This window comes from Piliocolobus tephrosceles, chromosome 2 (assembly GCF_002776525.5).
Source record: "Piliocolobus tephrosceles isolate RC106 chromosome 2, ASM277652v3, whole genome shotgun sequence".
Taxonomy (NCBI): Eukaryota; Metazoa; Chordata; class Mammalia; order Primates; family Cercopithecidae; genus Piliocolobus; species Piliocolobus tephrosceles.
The window spans coordinates 180853288-180871804 of record NC_045435.1 but is presented as its reverse complement, the minus strand read 5'-3'; the positions used below and the strand labels follow the sequence as shown (position 1 = coordinate 180871804).

Genomic DNA, 18517 nt, shown 5'->3' with positions numbered 1-18517 from the left:
CTTCTTATCAAAGGGACTGTTGGCTACATCCTTAGTTTTCTCTCCTAAATATGCTTTTTTATGCTTTACATAGTCAAGCTAAGAATTTCACAGATCTTTTATGTTCTGCTTCCTCTTTGATTATTAATTCAGTCTTTCAGTCATTTCTTTCTTCTTGTATTTTACTATAAGTAGTTTAAGAGACACCATTTAATATCCTAAACACTTTGCTTAGAGATTTCTTCAGCTAAATATCCTAGTTCATTGCTCTTAAATTCTGCCTTCCACAGAGTACTATGACACAAACGTAATTCAGCCATGATATTTGCCACTTTGAAACAAGGATGGCCTTTCCTTCAGTTTTCAGTAACACAGTCCTCATTTCCACCTAAGACCTCATTCAAATGGCCTTTACTGTCCATACTTCTACAAACATTCTGTTCGCAACCACTTAGATAATCTCTAAGATGGAGGCTTTCTCTGTATCTATCCTTTTCTTCTAAGCCTCACCAGAGTTACCCTTAATGCGCCATGGCATTCTAGATGTTTTCAAACATGACCTTCAAAATTGCTTCAGACTCTACCCATTACCCAGTTCAAAGCTGCTTCCACATTTTTAGGTATTTGTTATAGCAACACCCCACTTCTCAGCACCAATTTCTTAGTCCATTTGTGCTTCCGTAATGGAATACACAGACTGGGTAATTTATAAAGAACAGAAATGTATTTCTCACAGTTGCGAAGGATGGGAAGTACAAGATCAAGGCACAGGCATTTGCTGTCTGATGAGAGCCTTGTTGCTGTGTCCTCTATATGAAAAGGCAGAGGGTAAAAAGGATCTTTGCTAGTTCCCTCAAGTCCTTTTATAAGGCACGAATACATTCATAAGCCCTCATGACTTAATCACTTCCCAAAAGGCCCGCACCTCGTAATACCATCACAACAGGGATTCGGTTTTAACACATGAGTTTTGGGAGACATTCAGACCATCATATCAGCAGACCATCGAAAACATATTTCTTTATAGTTGGAAGGAAACTTTGACATCATTATGTCCAGCACTAGATGCTATGAAAAAAGTAAAGCCCCTCTCCCAAGACCAATTTAGAAAGGTTCGAAAATTCTAGATTTGGTGCACAATTTTAAGCAACATATGAAACTCCCAATGTCCATCCATGAAACTCCAGTGTGGTCCATGGAACTTAGATAATGAAATTTTTTCTATGAATAGTATTTAATAAGAATGGGAGGAGAAATAAAAATTTCTTTGACTATCAAATTTCTCAAAATATTTTGCCAGGGGAAAAAATGTACTGTAAAATTTACTGTGTTCTCAGCAACTATTTTTGCTTGGCTAATATTTTCAGAGAGATCCAGGGAGATGAGTAATTTACTTCCAGAAAAAAATCTATCATTTCCACATACAACGCATTTGTTAGTGTATCCAGGGCTTTGTGCTATCTTTTTCGTATACTGCATTTACTCTAGCTGAGAAGTAATTCAAATATAGCATATTTTGAATGCTAGGTACTTTAGTAATCCCTTCATGCTGAACAGATGATAAACAAAAAAAAAGTTATGTGGCAAGGATGTGAATTAATATCACCCATACATAGTGTAATCAATAAACTTACTTAATAGCTGCCTAAGGATAATTGTTCCAAGTGTATTTTGCTTTAAAAAAATTTCTTAAATGTTGTAAATAAGGCAATTTAAAATAATTAAATACATTTTTCTTACATAACGTTTTCTGTGGGTATTAAAATTTCATGGTTATGAAAGAATATGAAAAACAGTACAAAAATGGAGTATGCCAAATTGTGTGTACAGAATGATTACCAAGACAAAATGAAACACCATGAGATTAAAAAAGAAAACAACTAGAGAAAGTACCCCAAAATTATATGTGTTATGGAAAATATAACTAGGAACTATTTTTGTAATATTCTCCACTTATCAATTTTTCTGTCACAAGATTCTACCACTTTTATAATAAAACAAAGACATTTTAAGGAATAACCATTTTGGGCAGTGATACTGAATTTTTCTCTAGACATTAAGTCAAATAGCAGCTACAAAAGTTACTCTGTGCCAGGACCCAAACTAAATATGCTGAAATGTTTCACCTGCTGAATTTTCAAAACATTCATATCCCTCTTATGCAAATGAGGAAACTTATGCTTGAGGTAAGCAACAAATTCATTCAGTAAGAGGGAGAATTGGCAAAAATGTATGCTTCTTTTTTTCATATTTTTCAAGTTTTTGGAAACGAACCCTATACTATTTTGCAGTCAAGATGAATGGTTTTTTTTCTAATCATGGGCTGTATTATCCATACAGCAACAATGACCTCAGACAGTGTGGGGAAACGTTGAGGGAAAAGGTGGAGAGCAGCAATTGAGATTCCTGAACACTTTACCCTTTGTACTGTTTCCTCTAATAGGATTGATTAACTGATATGCATAAAACTTGCCATAAAAGCCACCATTCCAAAATATTATATAAATGTTAACATTATAATAACAATACAATTCTTATCTCCATGGATTCCTTTTGTATTTTTATTTTTATTTTTTTTCTTTTCCTGTCTGCTGCCTGAGGTGGAAAGAGGAATAACAAGAAACAAAGTCAATAGCACTGAGTATGTACCAGGCTGGTTAAGAGTTTCAATGTTTACATACATGTGTGGAGAAACAAAAAAGTTTGATAACTGTATGGTAACTTTTACAAGGAATGTTTAAAATTTCTTTCGGGAGAATGGTCTACATTAAGTTTATAGCCACATTTACATAATATAAGATGCATAATTTTTTGCATAAATCAACATATTTACAGCATAATTGTGAGGAAGTGGCACACCCAGGTGGCATTCTGACTCATTTAGTTAAAGGACAAAGCATATTTGTAATGGACAGTGAACACAAGCATATGTAACCTTAGAAAGGGAAAAAATATCAAAAGAAAAAATGTCATCATCTGGTTCATCCTTTATTTGTCCCTAGGGTTTTCTTTTTCCCTTGGTATTTTACATAGGAGAGTATTTTGAGACCAGGCTTGGGGGATTTAAAGGCACTTTTGTTCAGAATGGAGCAGATATCATCATATAGAGCACTATTCCCTCATGCCTTACTCTTCGTAGAAATAAAAAATAATAAAGTAAGCTTAAAATATCTGACACTCATCAGCAAGGCTACCTGGATCTATCTTGTGCTTCCTGAGAGAAAAAAAAGAAAAGGTATGCAAGAAGAGCAGTAGTATTTTACCATAGGAGAGCTATTTACTTGAAAACTATAGCCTGTTTTTGTGGATTTCGTGGAAAATCAACACGCAAACTTAGCCTAAGCCTCATTGTTCTTTCATGACAGTGATACATTGAAGCACCATTGTCTGGCTGAAACATACAACCACCATTTGCATTTATATTTGAGAAATGGTTTGTCTCCTACTATAGTTTCCCCTTTTTAATAATTGCACATGTGATTTTTTTTCAATTACTGTTCTGTTTGTCATTTTGGAAGTCCTCATTCTTTGTCCTTAGGTAGCAGTTGGTGGTGTTTTCTGGCTGGCCCTGTTTACTTCTCCATCTGTTATCAGCATTAATCATTTCATCATGAATTTTAGGGTAGCTCTGTCTGCAATATTTTAACTTCTACTCCCCCTCCTGGCCCCTCATCTACTTTGCAGCTGCAAAGCAGAACCGTATGGAGTTTGTGGGCCAAAATCATATCTATGTATTGGCATAGTGGACGGAAACATTGAAAGGACAAAGTTAATTCAGCATTACCTTAGAATCTAAAATATTTAAAAAATAACTTCTGTCTTTCTATTATGTTATTCAGAATTATTTTGAGGGCCAGTGTGAAAGGGTACAGTAGGCATTTTTGCACTTATTCTAGCCTGTTTTGTACACACAACAAGAAAAATGTGATATTACCCTGCTTTCCTATAAAATAGTGACCCACTCAGAGAAGAAATTTTGCATAAGTTTACCACAAATCTAACTCTATGTTTTCATTAAACTCTTAGTTCATAGTCACAGGACACTATGGTACAAATCATTGAAAGAAGATAGCATTCAAAAGTCATTTCCATTTAGCTTAAACAACCGTTTCATGATACTGTTGGTTTGTATGTTTAAATAAAAAAAGCTCTTCAACATTTGGCCAGAGGGGGTGGTCAACTCAACTCCACCTTACAGACCCACCAAGCACATCATATCCCCAAAACTTTCCCATGGAACACATGTTCCTCAAGGTATTATGCCAAAAGAACCACAACAACAATGACAACCACGACAACAACAAAAGTACTTCTTTATTAGTTATGCTGAATGTTATACATTTCTCTTGAAGATAAAAAGAACTATATTATATTAAATACATATATCATATTTTTGACCTAACACCTACAGTGCCCTATAAAACTGGTGGCTAATGAAATATCTCTTGGTTAAGGCCAAAATCAAAATTCTTTTCTTTGGCATCAGAGAAACCAAATCTTAGTGACAGTTATCAAACAAATGTCTCCAGGGACTCATGTTTCCATTTTTATATCACCACAGAGCATCTACCTTGCAGTTTTACTTAAGTAAATAATCATGAATGGATAAATGCATAAGCAACTGATTAGAACATGAAAATACGTATTTTATCTGAAAAAAAGTCTTGAGTTATTGGCTCATCTCATTGGAATTTTTGCATCATTAAAAAATCCAATAAAGTACACTGTAATACAGAGTTTAACAGCGTATCATCATTTATTCAAACCATTTATCACTTATTTTATTGGTAAGCCATACTAAATTCTAAAGCATGTTTCTGAAAGTTTATGCATCTTCCCCCGAATACTTGTATCCTAATTGAGTTCTTGGATCTGCCTTATATTTAGAGTTTACAGAGTTGCAAAACCTCTGAGTAGGGCAGGGGATGTTATGGCTAATATAAGCCAATGTTTCATCGTACAGATGCAGTAAGTAAGCCTCAGATAACACAAAGGATTTGTATGAGGTCACAAGGACAAATTTTCACAAGGGTGTTTCATATTTTTTTCAGTATATTCAGCAGTATCTAGCTCATTTAATAAGAAATTTGATATATTAATTCATTATATTTATATCAACACCTTTCTTAAAAGCTACTTTTTAGATAGAACAGACTTCAAAAACCTATTATCTTAAGACTTGATGGAAAGGAAATTATTCTTACTCATTAATTGGCTAGACTCCTATGCAACTTGCCAAGAAATGATATTCAGAAGGTCTAGTTTGCAAAAGAGAATCATTTAAAGTAATGAGTGGGTGTCAGTGCGAACTTGTGGGTGTAAAGGTGAAAGTGAGCCACCAGCCAATGACAGATTCCTCAGTACTATGTGACCTCACTTCATCAGACAAATGTCACTACACATTGCTTAAAAAGGACACATCTGACCCTCAAATTTTACCTTTAAAGGATTAGAAAATGGTAAGATAAGAAAGTGGTTTCAACATGAATATCACAAAGTGTAAACTTTAAATAAATATATTATGCAAAAGAAAGAGTGGCTATTTACTTCAATAAAAAGGAGACTGCATAGTTATATGACTGTTAAGAAAAATATATAAGAAAAAATAAAAATATGGGACACATTTATAATCATGGTAGTTTTAAACTTGTAAATCTCAATCTTTCAAAAATGTTTAAAAAAAGTAAATCTACTAAACTTTACAATAAGGTAGCCAATAATAATTATGTAGTGGTTGAATAGTGCTTTCTGCATGCGCCATAAAAATAATTTGAAAATGTATTAAAACATGAACATACATCAACTATGTATGAGGTCTCAAAAAGTTACAAGATCTAGGATATGTGAAGGACATTTTCTCTGACTCAAAGCAATAAAATTAGCAATAAAAACAAAAGAAAAGTTAACAAAAGAGCTGCAGAAGAAAAAGGGAGAAAACTAGAAAAATTTGTTCTCAGAACGTTAAAAAGAAAAGATTCATATATTTATGAAGCCAAGTTGTTATAAATAAGCTGTTGTCAGAAATATGTACAAAGTAAAGAAAACCTGAGAACTGAATTTAAAATGAGACTGGGGATGTAGAATAGTAACTTGATACCACAGAAAATTGCATCACTGCAATAGGAGACAAACAGGAGCAGTGTCCTAGAATTTGACAGAGAAAGTTAAAGAACAAGAATTAGAGAAGAGGTATTATGGAACACAGATGACAGATCCAGATACCCAGTCTAGATTAGCTGAAATAACTAGCATCCATTCCCAATGAAAACTCTTCTGCAATGATAATAGAAAGAGTCTGCCTTACAATAATATTCAATTCAAATTGACATCCAAGCTAATTGGCAAAATGCTTAAAGCATTACCAATAAGTGCAGGAAAAAAAATGGAATGTCTGATTTCAGAACTATATTTGAGAAATATTTAGGATATTTGGGAACTAAAAGGGAAAGTCAATATGTGCTCAAAAGGAAAATGTTAATTTTATGCATGATAATTTCTTCTGAGTCATTTAAATTACTATAATCCCATGAATGGGAAGTAAAATGTATCAAACCTAAATGCCTCCAGCCCAGTCACTCTGGGTCTCAGTTTATTTATATATAAAATAATGGGAATTAACCAGATGCTCTTAAGTTCCCTTCTAGCTTTCCTTGTCAACAAGTCTCAAACAAAATAAGCACAGATACCAAAATCTACCCTAAGTGAAACAAAAAAGTTATTTATTTCTTTCTTCTAAATAATAGCTAATATTTATTGAGTTCTTCTTATATGTCAGATGTTATTGTCATAATTTAATCCTCACAGCAGTCCTTTGAATTGGGTATCAGATTCACCCCATTTTGCAGTTCTGGAAAATGAGGCTCAAGGAAGTTAAATAACTTGGCAGAGGTCACAAATCTTGGGGGTGTCAGAGACATGTCTTGCAGATTTTGCAACATGATCGAAAGATCCTGCCTCTGGGCCATTAAGTGGCACTGCGTCTCTATAGTGTTATTTTTTCAGGCTTTTAAAACAGCATCTTGCCTCTCTCTGTATTTCCGTGATCCCCAGATGCTCTCTTTGCATTGTACTCTTTGCCTCCATAATCATGGTTTTCTGTAGTTTTATTCTAGGACTATTAAGGACTTTGTGGATCTGACAGGTACTTCTGCTCAGGTAAACGGTGTGGAGGCACACACACATTTCCGGTAATTCTTTCACGACTTGGCCTTTTCCTGGATAGCTAGTGTTTGGTTCAGGAAAAGAAAAAAAAAATAGAACTCAGAATTTTCCAGTTGTTTGTTGTTTTCTGCAGACCACCAAGTAATACAAACAATCACAATGATATTTTATGGAAATAATAGAGCTCTATGTTCAAAAAGTATGTAAACATTCTAACATACAATAGTTATCAGATTTCTTTAGTAAGGAATTTCTTAAAACTTTTATTATGCCGATGTGTATTATACAGAAATTCTCAGGTTTTTTTTTTTTTTTATTTTTTTTATTTTTATTATACTTTAAGTTCTAGGGTACATGTGCATAACGTGCAGGTTTGTTACATATGTATACATGTGCCATGTTGGTGTGCTGCACCCATCAACTCGTCAGCACCCATCAATTCATCATTTATATCAGGTATAACTCCCCAATGCAATCCCTCCCCCCTCCCCCCTCCCCATGATAGGCCCCAGTGTGTGATGTTCCCCTTCCCGAGTCCAAGTGAGCTCATTGTTCAGTTCCCACCTATGAGTGAGAACATGCGGTGTTTGGTTTTCTCTTCTTGTGATAGGTTTTTCTAATGATGGAAACTTTATTTTGTTCATGGAGCATATAATAAACAAATATCATAACACATTGGGAAGTGCTAAATTACTCAATTATTTGTTTATTCAAATAATAACTTCATGAGTATCTTCATGAAAATTCATATGATGCTTAAAAGAGAAGCTTTGACTATTTGAGCATAATATTATAGACATAAATTGTCAGAGAAATGGAGTTACTTTTCCTTCGTTTCAGTTGTGACAGGAGATGAACTACACATTAAACAAGTAATCTACATCTTTGTCTTTTAGAAGATAGGAGGAACTATTTTGAGCCATAGAGTTCAGTTCTATACATTTGTTTCATTCTTTCTGACACAGAGTGTTTAGAATAAACTGAGTTTACCTTGTATGTGAACAGGCAATATAAACAACAGGAACTCGGTTATGGTTAAATCACTGATGCATGGGTATGAGTCTGACTCAGGTGTGTATGTGAGCTTCTTAATTCCATTTCAAAATTTGCCCTTTCATCAGAGCTGGAAAGCAAACTCTGTTTGTCTAGAAAATCAGGCAAGGCCAGGGTCTCTTCGTTTATATTGGATTGAAATGTTTCTTTCTCTTTTAGAGCACAGAGCTATTTATCATAATATTGGATGTCTAACACCACAGAACACATCATTCTGGGTTCAGTCATAATGCTTTAGTAATACGGTGATCAAACTTCTGAAAGCAGTCTGCAATAGGTCACACCACCAACAACAAATCACAATGCAAAGTGGAATAAAGTAGACCAGCTGAAGGCTAGAAAAAAGTAATTGTACATTTCCCAAAATGAATTGTATGCAATTAAAGGGATATACACACATATATATACGTTATGCATATATGTGTATAGAAATAGATATTATATACATACATATACATATATACATATGCATATTTATTAGTACGTTCTCACACTGCTGTGAAGAAATATCCAAGACTGAGTAATTTATAAAAGAAAGAAGTTTAATTGACTCACAGTTCCACATAGCTCGGGGGGGCCTCAGGAAACTTACAATCATGGTGGAAGGGGAAACAAACGTGTCCTTCACATGGTGGCAGAAGAGAGAGAAGTTTATAAGGAAAAGCCTCTTATAAAACCATCAAATCTCGTGAGAACTCACTCACTATCGTGAGAACCACATGAGGGTAACCACCCCCTGATTCAATTACCTGCCACCAGGTCCCTCCCATGACACGTGGGGATTATGGGTACTATAATTCAAGATGAGATTTGGGTGGGGATACAGAGCCAAACCATACCATTCTGCCCCTGGCCCCTCCTAAATCTCATGTCCTCACATTTCAAAATACAATCCTGCCCTTCCAACCAACAGTCCTTTAAAGTCTTAACTCATTTCTGTATTAACTCAAAAGTCCAAAGTCTCATTGGAGACAAGGCAAGTCCCTGCCTTGTAAGTAATTATTTACCTTTAGATTCTGCTATTTTGAAAAAAATGTCTTTTAGAAGGTAGGTTAACATTAAGAAAACTTTTACGTGATTGTCTTTGGCATTTCTGTTGAGTTTCTGGGTCAGTTAAAGTTTGGGCCTATGTAGACATGGCAATATGTCAGTGAGAAATTTAGAAAGATGTAGCCAAGGTAAAACATTGCACAACTTTACGGCCTATGAGCCTGTAAAATCAAAAGAACTTTAGCTACTTCCTAGGTACAATGGGGTTACAGGCTTTAGGTAAATACGCCCATTTCAAATGGAAGAAATTGGCCGTTTCCATTTGAAATACACCCGTTTCAAATGGAAGAAATGCAAGAGGTGGGCTCCCACAGCCTTGGGCAGCTCTGCTCTTGTGGCTTTGCAGGGTGCAGCCCCCATTTAGGCTGCTTTCACAGCCTGGCATTGAGTGTCTGTGGCTTTTGCAGGAACACAGTGCAAGGTTTTATATGTATATAACACATATACATATACATGTGATATGCCTATATGCATATATATGTATAGAAAAAATGTACATACATATACATATATACATACACATGTACAATAGATGAGAAAGGAAGTAACAGATTGCAACTTTTGGAGTAGTCTAATATTTTTAAATTTCTAAATTCTTCAGTTAAATTCAGATGCAGTCAATCAAATTAAACAAGCTTTTTCTTTCCTACTGATATTTTTTTTTCCTCCTGGATACTCTTGAACATTCTCCTCTCCCTTGAGTAATTATATAGCTTTATTTTTGATAAATAGTGTAAAATACAAGAACATAACTTATTCACAGTTTTAATACAGGTGATTTGGTGAAAAAATAAAAGACCAGAAGAACCAATGAATTTTTATTTGTTGGTAATTTTAGGAAACTCTGGGACAATTTTCCAACACTTTGTACTTCGTATTCTTTTCTCCTTTATGGCCTGTAAAAGTTATCATTAATTTTGAGTTCCTTATCTGTACTCTTTGCATCTGTTTCACTTCATTAGTTTCACTTATTTTATTTCTAGCTCTACTCTGGAGACTCCTAGAACATCATCCTCTCCTGATTTCTTTGCTGGCTGCTTTTATAACCAAACTCCAAACATCACAATTATCAACTTAGTCCTGGGTGTTCTGTCTTAATGTGTCAACTGCAAAAATGAGCTCAATTCTTAGGAACTTCTGCCATCAGTAGCTGGAGTCTATTGGGTTTCAAGTCTGGGCCTCAAGAGGCATGGCAAGCTTTCATCCTCTTTTTTGAGATTTCAGCACCATCACCAAATGAGTAAGTCCCAGGTAGTCTGCTGGAGGATGTACAACCATGTGGAACGCAGATGAGCCATCACAGCTGAGTTGTTTTGGACCTGCCAACCCTAAACCAATGTCGCAGCTGTCTGCGGAAGCACAAATGAGATATGGCCAAACTCCATTGAGCCTGGCCCAGATAAGCAGAACTGTCTCACAGAGCCCAGGACAAATTGCCAATCCCTAGTATTGTGCGTTCAATGATTTCTAGTTGTTCTAAGCCACTAAGTTTTAGAGTGACTTAAGTGGTTGTAACTACCTAATAAGTACATTTTGTAATTCCTTTTTATTATCATCTATCATAGTCTGTTATTATTTTCTTTGTTTATTTATTTATTAGCTGTTTCTCTGAAAATGTAGGACAATTGCATTATTTGTCTTGTTCTCTGATGTATTCAGAACAGTTGGTGACTGGCACATCAAAGGCGCTTATTGAAAAGTTACTGAATAAATGAACACATGATTGGATGAATAAATGTTTATAGGTAAACTTTCCAGAAGTACATTGATAAAAATGAATATTTCTATCAGTTATACTAATAACTTCTTTGCTCTCTAGAATGACTCAGGAACTTTAATGTATATTATTAAAGCACAATTTCTATTGTTTGTTTTAAGTTGTTTTTCTGCCATTGCTCTCTACTTTGATTATTTTGCTGTGTTTTCAATTTGTACATGTCCATTACATTTAAACTATTTTGAAAACGTCTTCTCTTAAAACATTTTTAGCCACAATGATGTATCCACTTTTTTTTGTTTGTTTGTTTTGTTTTGAGATAGAATCTTATTCTGTTGCCCAGGCTAGAGTTCAATGGTGACATCTCAGTTCAGTGCAAACTCCACCTCCTCCGTTCAAGCAATCCTTTTGCCTCAGCCTCCTGAGTAGCTGAGATCACACCCAGCTAATTTTTTTGGTGGGGGATTTTTGAAAAACCATGTTGGCCAGGCTCGTTTTGAACTCCTGACCTCAAGTGATCTGCCCGCCTCCCCCTCTCAAAGTGCTGTGATTACAGGCATGAGCCACTGAGCCTGGTGATATCTCCACTTTCATATGTTTATTTATTAATTGATGTCATAATATTTATTAACACAGCAAATTCTCAATATATAAGATTTATGAATTCACAAATATTTCCACTTTGTAAACTAGCTTATAAAAAATCAAAGAAGTGCTTTTTTGAAGAACAAAGTTTTAGGGCTTGGAGGAAAGAGAAAGTGATCATTAAAAATTCTTCATAGATTCATCAAAGATCTTTTAATCTGCTTAAATCCAAATATAGAAGATCAGATTCTGATATGACATTATTTTTACATTTTTATAACAACTTTTCACTCACAAATCCAAGGTGACAATGGCATTAAAAATATCTACAGGACAAGATTGGTATGAAATGCAATAACATGATAACAGTGTTATATTAGACCAGTTATTTTTGTTTTCCGTATTTTTCACGTGTCCTATTTGGCTATAACTTTTTGTTGCAGGAAGTCAGGGACCCTGAACCGAGGGCCTGGCTGAAGCCGTGGCAGAAGAACATAAATTGTGAAGATTTCATGGACATTTATTAGTTCCCCCAAATTAATACTTTTATAATTTCTTACTCCTGTCTTTACTGCAATCTCTGAACGTAAATTGTGAAGATTTCATGGACATTTATCACTTCCCCAATCAATACTCTTATAATTTCCTATGCCTGTCTTTAATTTAATCTCTTAATCCCATCATCTTCATAAGCTGAGGATGTATGTTGCCTCAGGACCCTGTGATGATTGCATTATCTGTACAAATTGTTCATAAAACATGTGTGTTTGAACAATATGAAATCTGGGCACTCTGAAAAAGAACAGGATAACAGCGATTTTCAGGGAACAAGGGAGACAACCATAAGGTCTGACTGCCTGTGGGGCCAGGCAGAATAGAGTCATATTTTTCTTCTTGCAGAAAGCAAATAGGAGAAACATCACTGAATTGTTTTCCCAGCAAGGAATAACACTGGGGAAGGAATGCATTCCCAGGGGTAGGTCTATGAACAGCCATGCTGGGAATGTCTGTCTTATGTGGTTGAAGATAAGGGATGAAATATGCCCTGGTCTCCTGTAGTGCCCTCAGGCTTGCTAGGATTAGGAAATTCCAGCCTGGTGAATTATAGTCAAACCGGTTGTCTGCTCTGCTCTCGAACCCTGTTTCCTGTTAAGATGTTTATCAAGACAGCATGTGCCCAGCAGGACATGGAACCTCATCAGTAATTCTAATTTCACCCTGGCCTTGTGATCTTGCTCTGCCCTTCTGCCCTTGTGATCTTTTATTGCCCTTTGAAGCATGTGATCTTTGTGCCTTACTCCCTGTTTGTACCCCCCCCTTCTGAAATCTCTAATAAATACTTGCTGGTTTTGTGGCTTAGGTGGGCATCACGGAACCTACCAATAGGTGATGTCACCCCCAGAGGCCCAGCTGTAACATTTCTCTCTTTGGTACTCTTTCTCTTTATTTCTCAGACTGGCCGACACTTAGGGAAAATAGAAAAGAACCTATGTTGAAATATTGGGGGCTGGTTTCCCTGACAATTTTTATAATAAAAAATAGTAAATTAAGAAATAATTCAAGCTTACAAACTATAGTTGACCATATAAAGTAAATCTTAAAAGAAATGTACAGAAAGGAGACATTCAACTAAGATAAACAAGATGCTGGATGCAAAGGCTTGTGATGGTCCCTGAAGGAGATGTAAGGATGAACGCCATCCTTACCGTTTCCCAGCAGTGCTGTCCTTGAGGATAGGAACCACTTTCCTGTGCAACCACAGACACCCACCAAAGCATGTATAACATTTATTAGCCTTGGGTGCCTAGGGAATTTCAGAGTACTTCTGAAATATGTACTTGATTCAATTTTACACTGAGGAAAGTGAGAGACACACAAATATCAAATGACTAATGAATGGCAGCCTCACTGGCAACGGCAGTCGTTGTAGGTAGCCAAATTGCCTTGCTGGCATTCTATAACCCACGGACTTAGGGAAAGATGAAGTAACATTTCTTTTTTGAATTCACTTCAAATACTCAACTATGTTTATTTTAATAACTACAATTATATGCTCAAGACTGAACAGATCCCATTCACACTGACAGACCACAGAGGGGACTCCACACCGTTTCAGGAGGATTTTAGGCAATAAAATAAAAATCTGTATTTAAAATAGGTGTGTGTCTCATAAGATAAATTTTTACACTTATTTATTGAATGTCTTATTGAACATTACAAATTAGTAATTTATACCTAGAGAGAGGAAATATCTATGTCCACTGTATACTTATATAAAAATAGAAATTCATCACTACAGTCCAATCCTCAAGAAAACACATAATCACATAATTTGTGCCCAAAGACTGTACGTATGCTAAGGTAACTTCCTTCCTTAATCTCTAAATAACATGCCTCTCCATATGGGCAGGAGATGGAGGTTGGACATGTGTCTAATCCCGTGCGATCCACCTTTGGGGGGTCACAGCTGCTGGCTGGTGAAGAATCTGATCTCCCTGCAGACAATTTAGAATTGGTGAAGAATTTAATCTCCCTGCAGACAGGATTTACACAGAGCAGACAACTCAGAGTCAACTCTGCGGAACACAGCTCATTTAACTGAATAGGTGAGTGCACCAAGTCAGCCAGGGCCTTAGAGAATACTGGGTTTTCATGAAGAGGCTCCTCTTCCGAGGTTTTCAACTCCACACTCATGGTCTGAAACTTGAGAGTACTTGATATCCAGTTTCTACAGCATTTTGGTGTTATCACTGGTAAATGCTATCAAAACTGAGAGGATATTCTTCTTCCCCTTCTCAGAAAGCCCTCTGATAGATTTCATCTGTTTGAAGATCCAACCAGGGCATTGAACCAACCTTGGATTCTCACACCAGCTGGTAAGGGTTGCAGTAACCCAATCTTTCTATGACTCTTTGGATAGTGGCACACAACTCCTAAGAATAGGGATCTCGTCTGTTGAACACGGATATTGGCAGTGAGTGAGCAGAAAAGAGAATGGCCAACTCACTTCTCTTCTCCAGTGGAAAATGGTCCAGCTCTTTCAGAATGTGGTCAGCAAAGCAGTGGGTGAGAAGGCGATGTGTGGGCCACCTGCCGATAGTGCTCCACTTCATTGTAAGCTTCTGTCCCACTCTATTATCTGATCTTTAAATGTCATTTAAGCTGCTGCCTGTGGTACAGCAACCATACTGTGGATGTTGCATGAAAGCAATAGCCCTTTCCAGGTCATCTCTCTCCATCTCTTCATTTGCTTATTTTGGTAAAGAATGGAAATGCCAAAATCCAATAAAGTATTTGTGAGGGGCTGTGTGGGGGTACAAGTCATCCAGCAGCTTCACCATACCTTCTCCTTGCTTGGAAATCCACATCTTGATGGGAGACCCACCTCCAATTCTGTGGTACTGCCCTTGAATCTTGGAGGTTCTGCATTTGGAAAAGAATGGTGTAAACTTATTTTGAACAGTAAGTGTCATGAGGTCTTGCTCCAAGAAGAGCCTCAGAAGGAAGTCATGAACATGTCCAAGGGTTTCAGGTCCTCCCATGTTTAGCACTAATATTCCGGTTTTCAGCTTCCTCTTCTCCACTTGAACTTGAGGTTTTGTACCCTGGCCACGCTGGGTTGTTTCTGTGACACCTGACTGGCACTTCTATGGCTGACAGGCCCTCAAGCTGTCTTGTGCCAGCTGACGCATTCCCGGGGCAACCTTCACCGAGTCCCAGACTCCTCCCGTGGCAGCGCCCACAGGTGTCAGCCTAGCCAGGGCCCAGCCAGGATCTTTCCTCACCGACGTCCCACGGTGCCTGACTTCATGTGGCCACCCATAGCCCTCCCAGCGCCTGTTTATTTGAATTGCTTCATTCCACTAAATACATAACCATCATAATGTGGTATTAAATATGAGTAAAAACCAAAATCAGAAAGAAAGATATATACACATATGAATGTCCACAGCTAGAGAAAATACATTCAATACAGATATTCAGCATCGTCTTAGAGTCTTGGAAGTTGCTAGAGTTGGTCTGTACATTTGCCTCTGTCCTTCCTCAAGGCCTGAATGATAAGGTAAACATAATTCTTATTTTATCATAAAAAGAATGAAGATCAGTTGCTTCTTGCTTGCTGGGAATTCTGGTTTTAGAGTTTCAGCTTCTAGTTGATGTGACTTAGAAGAAACCTATGACATATAATGTAGAATGTTGAGGATATCTTTTACAATTCATTGGATGTCTTCGGTATGAGGCTCAATTCAGATATTCCATTTACATTAATTGGAATATTCTCATCACTAAACTTTCCTGGATTGGGCGCCATGTTACCTTATCCCATGCTTTCCTTCTACAAGAGAGTGGGTTGTATCTTCATTCATAACAATCTGGTACCACTCCTTGTACATTTTTTTATCTTTAAATTATTGTTATAGTCCTATGTGCCCTGAAATTCTGTCTTCTATTCTTTTTCTCTGTGTGCTTACCTGTTCCAAATCTGTTACCACTACTTTACTAGGATCAGGAGGTTCAAGAGATGGAAGACTGTATTCCTTATGCAGTTTCTAACCACACTCTGCCATTGCACCCTTGCCAGGCATAAAGATGAGGAATAGTAACCTTCCTTGCAGACTCCAAGGACTCTTTTTCTTCATTGTTTTACATCTATACCAGGTGTTACATCTGCTTATATAGAGTAGATACTCAACTGAATTATATAAAGAAACCTCCCTTACCTTGCTCTTTAATGTCCTTGCTTTTCTTTTAACCTGTTGTTTCCTTTCCCTGAAATGCCTCTACCTGGCAAATTCCTATTCACAACTCAAAGCCCAGCTGACATATCACCTCCTCTTAAGTCTTCCTTGACCACATCCAGAATGGAGTCAATCACTCCCTTATTTTTATGTCCTCAGTACCTTGCACATACATGCATCAGCAAACTTAGAACAGTTTACCACAATATATCCCTATGTGTGTTTATATATCTTTTTTTTTTTCTTTTTGGGGGCGGGGAGTGGAAGTCTTGCTCTGTCACCAGACTGGAGTGCAGTGTCATGATCTCGGCTCACTGCAACCTCCACCTCTTGGGTTCAAGTGATTCTCCTGCCTCAGCCTCCTGAGTAGCTGGGACTACAGGCATATGCCACCACGCCCAGCTAACTTTTGTATTTTTAATAGAGACGGGGTTTTGCCATTTTGGCCAGGATGATCTCGATCTCTTGACCTCGTGATCTGCCTGCCTCGACCTCCCAAAGTGCTGGGATTACAAGCGTGAGCCACGGCACCCGGCCTATATGTCCTATTGATGAACTCCTGATTAGTGAAACAATGTCTTGTCCATCTTTGTTACTTTCCAGATCTAGCACAGTTCCTGGTAATAGCAGGCCATTAGTAAATGTTCATTTTAATGTAATTTTATGCATTTAATTTTCTATCTCTGGACCTCAGTATCTTATTTCCAAACAATATTACCTTAGTTTTAAAGTTTGTCTATTCCTGCCACTCTAGCTGTGTGACTTTCAGCAAACTACTTAACCTTTCTGTGCTTTATTACTTTTACCCTAAGAAATGGGAATAGTAATGTTTACTTTATGTGGTTATGATAAAAAATAAATGAGTTTAGTTATGGATAATACTTAGCATAGTTCTTGACATGTAATAAATGTAAGACACACATTAATGTCATCATCATTTTCTGTTATGCCTATATTCACATTAGGCAGCACGTCCTCTATCCTATCACTGACAGCTCTGTGCTGCCTGTTAATGTTTTTGTCACTCTCTCTGAACCATGATATAATAGCTCAAGGTCAAAGATGTTGCCTGTCCGTATGTATTTCCTTAGCCCCAAGATTTGTGCCTAAATAGCCATTGCTCAATTAATGTTTATTTATACAACTGGTTGAATGAATACATATTAAAACATACATATTAAAGTATTAGAGGACTTACAGAAGGAAAGAATATTTAACCCATTTAACAATTTCTGAAAGGATTTGTTCAAGAATATCTATTTGGACTGAGATCTGTAATCTCCACTCATCAAATGGAGGACCCAGGGTTTCTATGGTCAATAACTTAAAAAGTGTGTGGTTAACTTAATGGACTCCTCTCCAAACCACCAACACTCAAATATTGCATTATGTCAAGTATATTAACTTCCACATATCAGAGCCACCATTACAACTATCTTTCAAAATAACAAGGGTTTCAACTTATTGAAGTTGCCTCACATGCCTCCCTCTTATTAAAAAAAAGAAAAGAAAAGAAAAGAAAAGGTGAATTAAGGTAGATATTTACATGTTTACATGATGGCATCATCCCTGCAAGCTCAGTCCTACACTTTACTTATCTCATCCCCATGATTTTGGAGAGAGGGGATGCAGCTTTGCCCAAATTCTGGCAGTAAATCTGCTTCCTACTCCTACGTGACAGGTGGCTCCCAGACAGGTAGGCTGGTAGAGCTGAGCTTCCTTTCATGCTGTCAAGGAGGAGCAGCATCCTGCTGCTTGACAGCTAAAGCCTTACCATCATATTAAGAGTCTCTTTTTCTTTTAATTCTCCTAGCCACAAATCTTTGAGAGATTTGGTCCTGTTGTGAACAAGGCTGTTGCAGATTGGAGGAGCTCTGCTGTGGTCTGCATATCCCCGTGCAATGTATTTCCATCTGTGTGGGGCATCTGCCTCCTCCATTCTGCCATCTGACTTGTCTTAGGCCAAATGCTGACACTTCTCTTAGGGAAGGGAGGAAAGAGGCCCAGAGTCAACCTCAGGCTTATATAGCACCTGATTCTGCCCTTAACTTTCTATCCAGGGCTTCTCAAATGTTAACGTGCTTACCAATTACCCAAGATCTTTGTTGAGAGCAGATTCTGATTGATATATTCAGGTATTTTGCCTGAGATGATGCATTTGTAACAATGTTTCAGGGATCATTCCAAATGTGGTCCCCAGATTACCAGCATCAGAATCACCTGGGATCTGAGT

The 18517-nt window shown here is 37.0% G+C and overlaps 1 long non-coding RNA gene and 1 pseudogene across 1 annotated transcript in view; one reads left to right on the top strand and one right to left on the bottom strand.

Moving 5' to 3' along the window:
* LOC111544256 overlaps window positions 1-11000 on the top strand; it is a 530430-nt gene extending 519430 nt beyond the window's left edge. Inside the window, exons 3-4 of the long non-coding RNA XR_002732086.2 lie at window positions 7081-7134; window positions 10227-11000. This is a non-coding gene — a long non-coding RNA (uncharacterized LOC111544256). The remainder of the gene's footprint in view (window positions 1-7080; window positions 7135-10226) is intronic.
* A 2852-nt stretch (window positions 11001-13852) lies between these two features.
* On the bottom strand, window positions 13853-18223 carry LOC111544229 (annotated as a pseudogene).
* Window positions 18224-18517: the final 294 nt, after the last annotated feature.